This window comes from Papio anubis, chromosome 1 (assembly GCF_008728515.1).
Source record: "Papio anubis isolate 15944 chromosome 1, Panubis1.0, whole genome shotgun sequence".
In the NCBI taxonomy this organism is placed as follows: Eukaryota; Metazoa; Chordata; class Mammalia; order Primates; family Cercopithecidae; genus Papio; species Papio anubis.
This window is the reverse complement of record NC_044976.1, coordinates 65,924,168-65,934,956: the sequence shown is the minus strand read 5'-3', so window position 1 is coordinate 65,934,956 and position 10,789 is coordinate 65,924,168. Positions and strand designations below refer to the sequence as shown.

Here is a 10,789-nt window from a genome sequence, read left to right as displayed (position 1 = left end):
TCATTTTTTACCTAGATTATTTCATTTATAATTATTTTGAGTTGATCTACATTGATGCCTATATGGACAATTCATTCCTTTTCATTGCTAAGAATTATTCCACTGTATGGATATACCAGTATACCACAACTTGTTTATCCACTAACCTGTTGTTAGACATTTGGGTTGTTTCCAGGTTTTTGCGATTTCAAATAAAGCTGCTTGTGATATTTGTGCACAAGTCTTAAAAATATAAAACACTTCACGAATTTGCCTGTCATCCTTGTGCAGGGGCCATGCTAATCTTCTCTGTATCATTCTAATTTTAGTATGTGTGCTGCCAAAGCGAGCACCACTCAATGGTTGTTGAGTGACAGACTGAATAAATGCATTCTCATATAGTTTGATGTCCACCGAATGCTAGCTGAAACTGGGGTCATTGTCATTGCTGTGGTTATTGATGACAGTCATCGACAGATGGCAGCAGAGCTGGTAACAGCAGCCAGCTAAGCACCAGGCATTTTCTACCACCATGTACTGTTTCTGAGAGTAGATTCAGGAAACTGGGAATGAACTGTAATCATTGATTCATTCAACAAATATTTAGGCGTTGTTAGATGAAGTGCAAAAGTGAGTAAGGCAGTCTCTGCTTTTGAGGGGTTTACAGCTTGGTGGAGGTAACAGACCTAAAAACATGAAGTCACTGACATGTCAGAGGCCATATAAATTTGCTAGGCCTGCCATAACAGAGTACCACAAACTGAATGGCTTAGAAAAACAGAATTTTACTATCTCACCATTCTGCAAGCTAGAAGTTCAAGACCAAGGTGTCAGCAGGGCCATTCCTCTCTGCTCAGCTCAAATGTCACTTTCCTTGAAAAGCTTTCTGGAATTAGCCAGATTCCCCTGTTAATTATTCTCTTGGTGTACTCTACTCCTCCGCTCTGGTGGAGCTGGAGAGGGATCTGCTCCAGACCTCTCCCCTACTTCTGGTAGTTCCTTGGCTTGTGGCAACATCAACTCTAATCTTCACATGGCCTGCTCCCTGTACATGTGTGTCTCTGTGCCTAAATTTTTCCCTTTGTATAAGGACATTTATAAAGACCTTATCTCCAGATAAGGTCACATAAGGCGCCAGAGGTTAGGATTCCAACTTATCTTTTGGGGGGACACAATTCAGCCCAGAACGGAGGCATGCTGGGAGGCCTGCAGGTGATCCATCAGAGCAGCAGGAGGAAATCATCCACTCCAGGCGGGGTGAAGGACAGGGGAGGGGAAGAAAAGGTTTCTCAGAGTGGGTAAACCTTGGGCTGAGTCTTTAAGGGTAAATAGGTATTTCAAGCAGCCCAGGATAGAGGTGAGGGTGAGGCCATAGGTGTGGAGGGAGTGGGATACGTGGGCAGGAACCAGATCATGAAACACATGATGAAACCAGAGTTGGTTCTGAATGTCCCCAGTTCCTCAAGCCCTTGGGCATGATCCTTTCATTCAATATTCGAATGGAAAAGCTGAAGTAGCCATGCCACTAACAGTGGGAAGCCCAGTATCCCTGAGGATTTGGTGTGGTTCTGGGGGTAGGGCGAGGCGGTGCTCTCCTGGCTCTGGACTCTGTGGCCCTGGTCCTCTGTCCCTCGCTGCTCTCAGCTCTGCTGCTGCAATCAGCCCCTGAAGTCTGTCCTCTGCATCTTCCTTGCTGGGCAGCAGCTCACTTCCTCCATTCCCCAAAACACCAGTAACATCCAAGTGCTGGGATGGCCAGCTCACACTGCAGGCTTGAGAGAGCCAAAGAATGCCACAGCACAGACAGAAAACCATTTATGATGAAACACTGACCGTGGTGACCCCAACGTGCATAGGCCACCTCCACCATAGGAAGGTTCTTACCAGCCAGCTTTATCTTCTTAAGGACCTGTGACCACCACCTCCTCTGTCTCACCAGTTACAATCTCCTAGAAACTTTTAGAAAGACCAATTCCCGGGTCAGGTGCGGTGGCTCACACCTGTAATCCCAGCAGTTTGGGAGGCCGAGGAGAGCGGATCACCTGAGGTCGGGAGTTCGAGACCAGTCTGACCAACATGGAGAAATCCCTGTCTCTACTAAAAATACAAAATTAGCTGAGAATGGTGGCGCATGCCTGTAATCCTAGCTAGTCGGGAGGCTGAGGCAGGAGAACCCAACCCAGGAGGCGGAGGTTGTGGTGAGCCAAGATCACACCATTGCACTCTAGCCTGGGCAACAAGAGCCAGATGCTGTCTCAAAAAATAAATAAATAAATAAATAAATAAATAAATAAATAAATAAATAAAATAAAAGACCAATTCCCAGTACTCACCTCAAATCATTTTAGTCTGAATCTATGAAAGTGGGGCCAGCTGGGCATGCATTTGAAAACTCCCAGGTAATTCTAGAGAATACTACTCTGAATCTAGGCCTTCCTCATATCTCCCCATCCCCACTGTTCTGGCAGCAAGGAAAGCTCTAGTTCCTTACTGTATAGAGCAATTCCTCTCTCTCTCTCTCTCTTTCTCTCTGTCTCTCTCACTTGTTCTCACTTATCCAAGCCTAAGCATATAAGCCATACCTTCTCAAAAATATAAAATCCATCACAGTGTTTTCCTAAACAACAGAATTTTTTTTTTTTTTTTTTTGATATGGAGTCTTGCTCTATCACCCAGACTGGAGTGCAGTGGTACAATCTCGGCTCACTGCAACCTCCACCTCCCAAGTTCAAGCTATTCTCCTGCCTCAGCCTCCTGAGTAGCTGGAATTACAGGGGCCCACCACCACGCCAGGCTAATTTTTGTAATTTTAGTAGAGATGGGATTTTGCCATGTTGGCCCAGGTGGTCTCAAACTCCTGACCTCAAGGGATCTGCCCACCTCAGCCTCCCAAAGTGCTGGGATTTACAGGTGTGAGCCACCACACCCAGCCAGAATTATTTTTCTTTAAAATGAATTGTATCTCTCTGCTAAAAGGGAAGCTTTCATTTTAAATACCATATTTTAGTGACTTTCAGATTTCAATATTTTTCACATTTTAGTCTCTGAAATTGGATGTGTTTTATGATCAATGGGATATCATAGTTTCATCAACAGCATTATGTAGCACTTCACATAATAAAACACCTTACAGTTATAAGGGGATTTGATTTGATGAAATCATGTAGCAATAATTTTTTTATTTTTCCTGTCATAAAGGCAAGTCTTGACAAGGAGTTTGGACTTTATACTCTAAGTAATAAGAGGCTGTCAAGGGGTTTTAAAGGAAGGAGCGACATGGCAAAGTTTTGCTTCCGAGAACCTCTTCATCTCATGCCAATGGGAATAAAGTAGGGATTCTCCTCACTGAGCTGGAATAACCTGCTTAGGGGTGAAAGGATCCAAACTTGCTTCCTTTGGGGCATGAAGGTTCAATTCCTTGTGTTAAGGCCACGTGTCACTGTGGTTCAGACACCAGCTCTCTCCCAAGAGACCCCAGGAGACCGCATTCATTGCCTTGATGAATTCTCCACTTAAGGGGCCTGCTCTCTTGCAGGCCAGGAGACCTGTTTGTTGGCACTTCTCACCTGGTCCTTCTTTCCCAGGAAACCAGGCGTTAAGCAGGCACCCCTGAGAGGCTGATATATAAACTACAGAAGGCCCATTTATTCGCTTACAAAGAGTAGTTAAGCTGGCAAGCAGACAGCACACTCTAGTAGGGAGATCAGTCCATTCTCTCCCTGGAGGCAAATCACTGGAGAAGCCAAGTTATAACCAGAAAGCCAATTTATTCATTTATAATGAGAAAATCAACTTTCGAGAGTACTGGAAGTTCATACAAGCCAGAGCACTTTGTTCTTTCCCTGTTGAAAAACGAATACCCAAGAAGCCAAATTATCCAGAAGAGCGAGCAAGGAATTGTGGCAAAGGTTGAATAGAAGACCTATCTCTCAGCTGAATTGCTCAAGGCGCTCTTACCCACTAGAGGGGTTGCTTTGCCTGGCAGACTTCTTTGCTCAGGTCTGCTTGCCAAGCTTTCTTCTTGCCTGGACACTGAATGGACAGACCTTGCCAGCATTTGCCCCTGAGACTTGTCATTTTCCAAGCTGCCATGGCTGATCAGCTTCCTTCTCTTACAATGGGGTCTCCTTTCCCTAAAAGTAATTGGGGCTTGGTTTACTTCCTTAGAGTCGCAATCAAACCCAGTCTAATCTATTCAAGAACACACATAAATACAATCTCTTAGATTTTTCCCACAAATGGCTTATCCTAACCAGTGTATGTGTGTTTTATTGTTTAACCCCTTACAATTTTTTATTTATTTATTTATTTATTTTGAGACTTGGTCTCACTCTGTCACCCAGGATGAGTGCGGTGGCATGATCATGGCTCACTGCAGCCTCAAACTCCCGGGCTCAAGCAATTCTCACGCTTCAGCCTCCCAAGCAGCTGGGACTACAGGTGTGTGTCACCACGCCTAGCTATTTTTTTTTTTTTTTTTTTGTAGAGACAGGTCTTGCTGTGTTTTTCAGGCTTGTCTCAAACTCCTTGACAAAAGCAATCCTCCTGCCTCAGCCTCCCAAAGTGTTGAGATTACAGGCAGGAGCCACTACTCTTGACCTACAAATTTACTTACAAATTCTTTGGGACTTCAGGCAGTCATTTGCTTAGGACAAGCAACAGGAGGAAATGAGCTCTGTTTAATAAGAAACTGAATTCCCCTTTGACACTCTAGGCATGGAAACCCTTCCTTCTCCAAAGGGTTGGAGTAACCCTCAGGGGCTTGTCCCCCAAGGCCCTGTGAATAAAGCTGGATTTAGGTACACGGGCGGGAGGGAGAGCCTCAGACCATGGGTGGATTTGGTTTGATATGCATTGCAGGTTCGTTATATCAGAGGGTGGAGAATACAGACCTTGAAGCCACACACAGCTGAGTTCCAGTCCCAGCTTTGCTGAAGATACAGCACTCAACATCTGTGAGCCTTATCTTTAAAATGGGTATGTCATACCTGTATCTCCCAGAAAGATGAAATTAAACAATAATGCACAATACTTGGCACATAATAATCATTATTCCTTCCTCTTACCCTTCTCAATTTTTCCTATTACAGGAAATTGTTCCACAAAAGGCTCCTACCTCTAGAAAAATGCTCCTTCTCTCCACTCTGCCCACCGCCACCCACCCAGGTACTTTAAAGTCAGTGAGAGAGGCCTAGCAAGTACATTTCTTTTCTTTTCTTTTTTACAATGTCTTACACCAAAATATTTACATTTATGTATTTAATTCTAAGAAATAGGGAGTATAGAGGACAGATGATTGATCATAAGTTGGTAGTTGTTGAAGATGGAAAATGAGTACAAGGGAATTCGTTGTATTATACTCTGTACTTTGGGATACGTTGAAATTTTCTGTGTTAAGAATACTTTTTAAGGCTGGGCACAGTGGATCACCCCTGTAATCCCAGCACGTTGGGAGGCTGAGGCAGGAAGATCACTTGAGTACAGGAGTCTGAAATGAGCCTGGGCAACATGGCAAAACCCCGTCTCTTCTAAAGATACAAAAATTAGCTAGGTATGATGGCACACGCCTGTAATCCCAGCTACTCTGGAGGCTGAGGCACAAGAATCACTTGAGCCCAGGAAGCGGAAGTTGCAGTGAGCTGAGGTCGCGCCACTGCATTCCAGCCTGGGCAACACAGTAAGACTCTGTCAAAAAAAAAAAAAAAAAAAACTTTTAAGAGAAAAAAATCTTAATGATAAGTTACTATATGCCAGACACTGGTCTAAGAGATGGGGTTTAAAAGAGTAAGTCTAAGCTTGCCTTTGAGGAATTTAGTTTGATGGGAGAGAAAACTGTGTTAATGGTCATTTCAAACTGAGTGATGAGGGTGAGTGAAACTTTATATTACGCAATGCTCACATGTTCCACCCTGGCGGAGTGGCCGGTGTGTCCGGTTACCAACGGTGGTGGCGTCCCCGTGTGGCAAAAGTGTGAACACCGCCTGCAAGCCACTCAGCCTTCCTGTATTGAACTCGAGCAACTCTTAACTAATTTACAGTATGAGAAGCTTCTCGTTTCTTCAATATTTGCACAGAAATGAGACTTGATTAATATATTTTGGCACATTCCTTCAAATCTGTGGTGTACTTTAAATTTGCATAAAACTTGGCTGCTGAATTGTGATGATCTGTTTACTTCTCTAACAGGGTCCTCTTCCTCACCTCTTCTTTTCCCAATGAAGTAGAAGCAGAGAGGGAATGAGGAGAAAGGAAGAAGGGAGGAAAGAAAAAAAGGGGAAGATTAGGCAGAAAGACTGTTTGCTCTTCTCCCTCTCCTACCTCCCCAGTGCCAAAGTTATGTCATACGAGGTTTGACATTAGTGATCCTCTCTTTTGTGCTGTGCAGTAATTGACACATAAGTGACGTGAAACCCTCCTGCTGACTGGCTTCCCCATCTTGGGCTTGTCATTTCACTTTCCAGAACCTATATTATAGATTCCTCCATCTGTTATATAATATAGGAGTAGCAGTACTGACCTAACCTCCCAAGGGTCATAGAAGGGTTATACCAGATAATGCAGGAGAAAACCCTTTGAGCATAGTACAGCCAGAGACACATGTTAGGAGTGTTATTAGGACCACTGGCATGGCATCCACAGCTGCCACTTCCTTATGACTCACCAGCCTCTTATATGAGACCGTCTCACTATGAGGCCCTGAAGGGTGCTGAGCTAATGTTTGTAAACCACTTTAAAGAGGAGAAGGGCTTTAAAGCAGCTTGGAACACTTCCTATTAGATGACCTCTACAAGAGTACAAAGGAGAATAAATATGGACTTTCCCCTTCCTTATAATTTTCTTTCAAAAAGGGAGACAACTAGCTCCCTCATCAGTGTACATCACAGTGTTTGAGTTAGCCATGTGAGTACAGAAGAGTTGTCTGGGACAGGGTCATGAAAAATATTGTTCTTTTTTTTAATGGGAAAGGAAGTGTGTGCTTGTTTTAAAAAAAAATGCAAGTGATATAGGAGTATAGAAAATAAAAGGTAAGGCCAGGCACAGTGGTTCAAGCCTATAATCCCAGCACTTTGGGAGGCTAAGACAGGCGGATCACCTGAGGTCAGAAGTTCGAGACCAGCCTGACCAACATGGAGAAACCCCATCTCTACTAAAAATACAAAATTAGCTGGGCGTGGTGGCACATGCCTATAATCCCAGCTACTCGGGAGGCTGAGGCAGGAGAATTGCTTGAACCCGGGAGGTGGAGGTTGCAGTGAGCTGAGATGGTACCATTGCACTCCAACCCAAGCAACAAGAATGAAACTCTGTCTCAAAAAACAAACAAGAAAGAAAGAAAGAAAGAAAGAAAGAAAGAGAAAAGAAAAGAAGAAATGTAAAAGCCCCATTTTTTCAAATATCGCTTCACCCTTTCCCTAGAGGTAGCCACTGTCAACAGTGTAGGAGTATATTCTTCCAGCTTTTATATAGATAGATAAATAGATCTTTCTGTGCATTCTGTCCTGCAATTTTCTTTTCTCACTTAACCATAAATAGTAGTATTTAAGAGTAGAATTTTACAAATAAATTAAGAAGGAAATATAAATGTTTTACCAAGGAGACTGCTCATTCAAACATATTTCTTAATTTTGCAAGAAAGCCTTATTGTAAATAGGGAAAAGAAATTTAAAAAGAGAAAATATACAATATTTTACATAAAATCGAATGTGTTTCTTAAACCAAAACATGGAGTTAGAATGTTACCCTGGCAGCCGAGAGAAAATTACGCCCTGTACACATCTTTATCACGTTTGTCCACCCAAACTAGAATGCGAACTTCTCCAATGTAAGCAGTATTCCCTGGACCTAGCACAATGCCTGGCACAAAGAAATGTTTGCTGAGTGAATAAGTGAATAAACAAATCAACTGTGACCCTGGATTCTTGCAGAAGTTATCCATTAATTAGGACAGGCACAGTGGCTCATGCCTGTAATCCCAGCATTTTGGGAGGCCAAGGCGGATGGATCTCTTGAGGTCAGGAGTTTGAGAACTGGCCAATGTGGTGAAACCCCATCTCTACTAAAAATACAAAAAAAAACCCAGGCTTGGTGGCATGCACCCGTAGTCCCATCTACTCAGGAGGCTGAGTCACAAGAATCACTTGAACCCAGGAGGCAGACATTGCAGTCAGCTGAGATTGCACCACTGCACTCCAGCCTGAGCAACAGAGCAAGACTCTGTCTCAAAAAAACGAAGAAGTTCTCCATGAATTAATCTCTCCTGGGTCCCTTCTGTGCTTTATAGCATCTTGTTTTTATAGCACTTTCACACATTATGTTATTTTGGTATCACAACAGTCCTTTAATTATGTTGCACTTGGTATTTCATCTTGTCACTACTTTACAGATGAGCAAACTGAATCCTAGTTAGGTGATAGAGCTGAGCCTAGAACCCAGGTATTTTCTGTTGCACTACACTCTATGTTCTCCAGTGGCCGTCTCTGTGGTGTACAATGGTCAAAGGAAAACAGAAGTAGTTTAGTTTCTACAGAGCTGAGAGCTCACTTGAGTTGGTGAGGGTTAATCCTCATCAGTTTGTGAGCTAGGAAAGCTACTTTAGGCCTGGTGCTGCATTGCTGGGCAGCAAACCTTATGAAGTCCTCTTGTTTGCAAATCCATCTTCTGCCATCTGCTGGACAAATTCAGTATCTCATTACTGCTCTTCATCAGCCATCATGACAGTTTCCATCTGTTAAGGACCAAGCTGGTGCCATGTAATTCCCATGTATAATTTCTATTACTCCTTAAAGCAACCCTAAAAGGCAGGTCCAAGTTTTAGTCCCATTTTCAGATAAGGTAACTGAGGGTCACAATGTTTAGGAAGTTCACACTCTGTGTGTTAGTTTCCTAAGGTTGCTGTAAGAAGTTGCCACAAACTTGGTGGCTTAAAACAACAAGAATTTATTTCATAGTTATGGAGGCCAGAGGTTTGAAATCAAGGTGTGGCAGGGCCATGCTCCTCCAAATGCTCTAGGGGAGGATCCTTCTTTGCCTCTTCCGGCTTCTGGTGGCTCCAGGCATTCTTTGACTTGGCTGAATAACTGCAGTCTCTGCTCCATCTTCATGCGGGCTTCTCCTCCTCTCCGGGTCTCTCCTCCGTGTTTCTCTTATAAGGATATTTGTCACTGGATTTAGGACCCACCAGGATAATCCAGGGTGATCTCCTCTTGAGAGCCTTAAGTTAATTACATCTACAAAGACTCTTTTTCCAAGAGTCACATTCATAAGTTCCTAGAGCTAAGACATAGGTGTATCTTTTTAGGGGCCACAATTTAACCCACTACAGTATGTTGTACAGTCAATAAGTTATACAGCTGGCATGTGACCTCGTGTCTATTGACTCTAAAGACTATGCTGTTTCTCATTGCTAAGGGGATCTAGGTTGTTGCTAGCCTCACTTCTGTCTCCTCCATCCCTCAAGCCTGCCTTTTTAGGCACCCTCTTCTCTCCTTTTAGTGAATCCCCCTCCTCTTCCACTCTGCACACAAAATAACTCCTTGCACCCTGAGACTGCCCCCTGGTGCTCCTTGTGCAGGGTGTCCACATGATTTATCCAAATGAAGACACATTTGAGAATGCAAGAGAAAAAACGGGGGTTGATATAGTTTGGCTATGTCCCCACCCAAATCTCATCTTGAATTATAGTTCCCACAATGCAGACCTGTCATGGGAGGAACCCAGTGGCAGGTAATTGAATCAAGGGGGCGGCTACTCCCATGCTGCTGTTCTCATGATGGTGAGTGAGTTCTCATGAGATCTGATGGTTTTATAAGGGATTTTTCCCCCTTTTGCTTGACACGTCTCCTTGCTGCTGCCATGTGAAGAAGGATGTGTTTGCTTCCCCTTCCACCATGATTGTAAGTTTCTTGAGGCCTCCCAAGCCATGCTGAACTGTGAGTTAATTTAACCTCTTTCTAGCTAGGCGCAGTGGCTCACACCTGTAATCCCACTGCTTTGGGAGGCCAAGGTGGGTGGATCACTTGAGGCCAGGAGTTCGAGACCGGCCTGGCCAACATGGTGAAATCCTGCCTCAACTAAAATTACAAAAATTAGCTAGGCATGGCGGTGCACACCTGTAATCCCAGCTACTCAGAGGCTGAGGCATGAGAATTGCTTGAACCCAGGAGGCGGAGGTTGCAGTGAGTCAAGATTGTACCACTGCACTCCAGCCTGGGCAACAGAGTGAGACTCTGTTTCAAAACAAAAACAAAAACACCTGTTTTCTTTACAAATCACCTGGCTTCAGTTATGTCTTATTATCAGCGTGAGAACAGACTAATACAGGAGTCAATGATTGTCCTGTGACAACAGGTTTAAAGTGGGACAGTGCCAGGAAAACCTGGATGCAAGGAGTCCCTATCATTGCCTCCCGTGGCTGTGCTCTTCTGCTGGCTTCCCCAAGACTCCAGAACTTTTCTTGTACATCTGTAGTAAATCCCCCTTCCATGGTGCATCCCTACCCAAAATGTGATCAGAAGACTATGAGTCCCACCAGAAACCTAATAAATAATTGCTGCATTTATTTATTTATTTATTGAGATGGAGTTTCACTCTTGTTGCCCAGGCTGGAGTGCAATGGTGCCATCTCTGCTCACCACAACCTCTGCCTCCTGGGTTCAAGCAATTCCCCATGCCTCAGCCTCCCGAGTAGCTGGGATTACAGGCATAAACCACCACGCCTGGCCTATTTCTTAAATATCTGTTAAACTTTTGGCAGCTTGTGTGCCGCTAATCACTGGAACACAATCCCTACCCTGAAGGAGTTTACAGACTA

General features: G+C 43.9%; 1 non-coding gene across 1 annotated transcript; it reads right to left on the bottom strand.

Annotated features, from left to right (window-relative positions):
- Positions 1-225: 225 nt before the first annotated feature.
- LOC116271935 lies at positions 226-332 on the bottom strand. Its single transcript, XR_004180665.1, has one exon. It is a non-coding gene; the product is annotated as a U6 spliceosomal RNA (small nuclear RNA).
- Between the last annotated feature and the right edge of the window lie 10,457 nt (positions 333-10,789).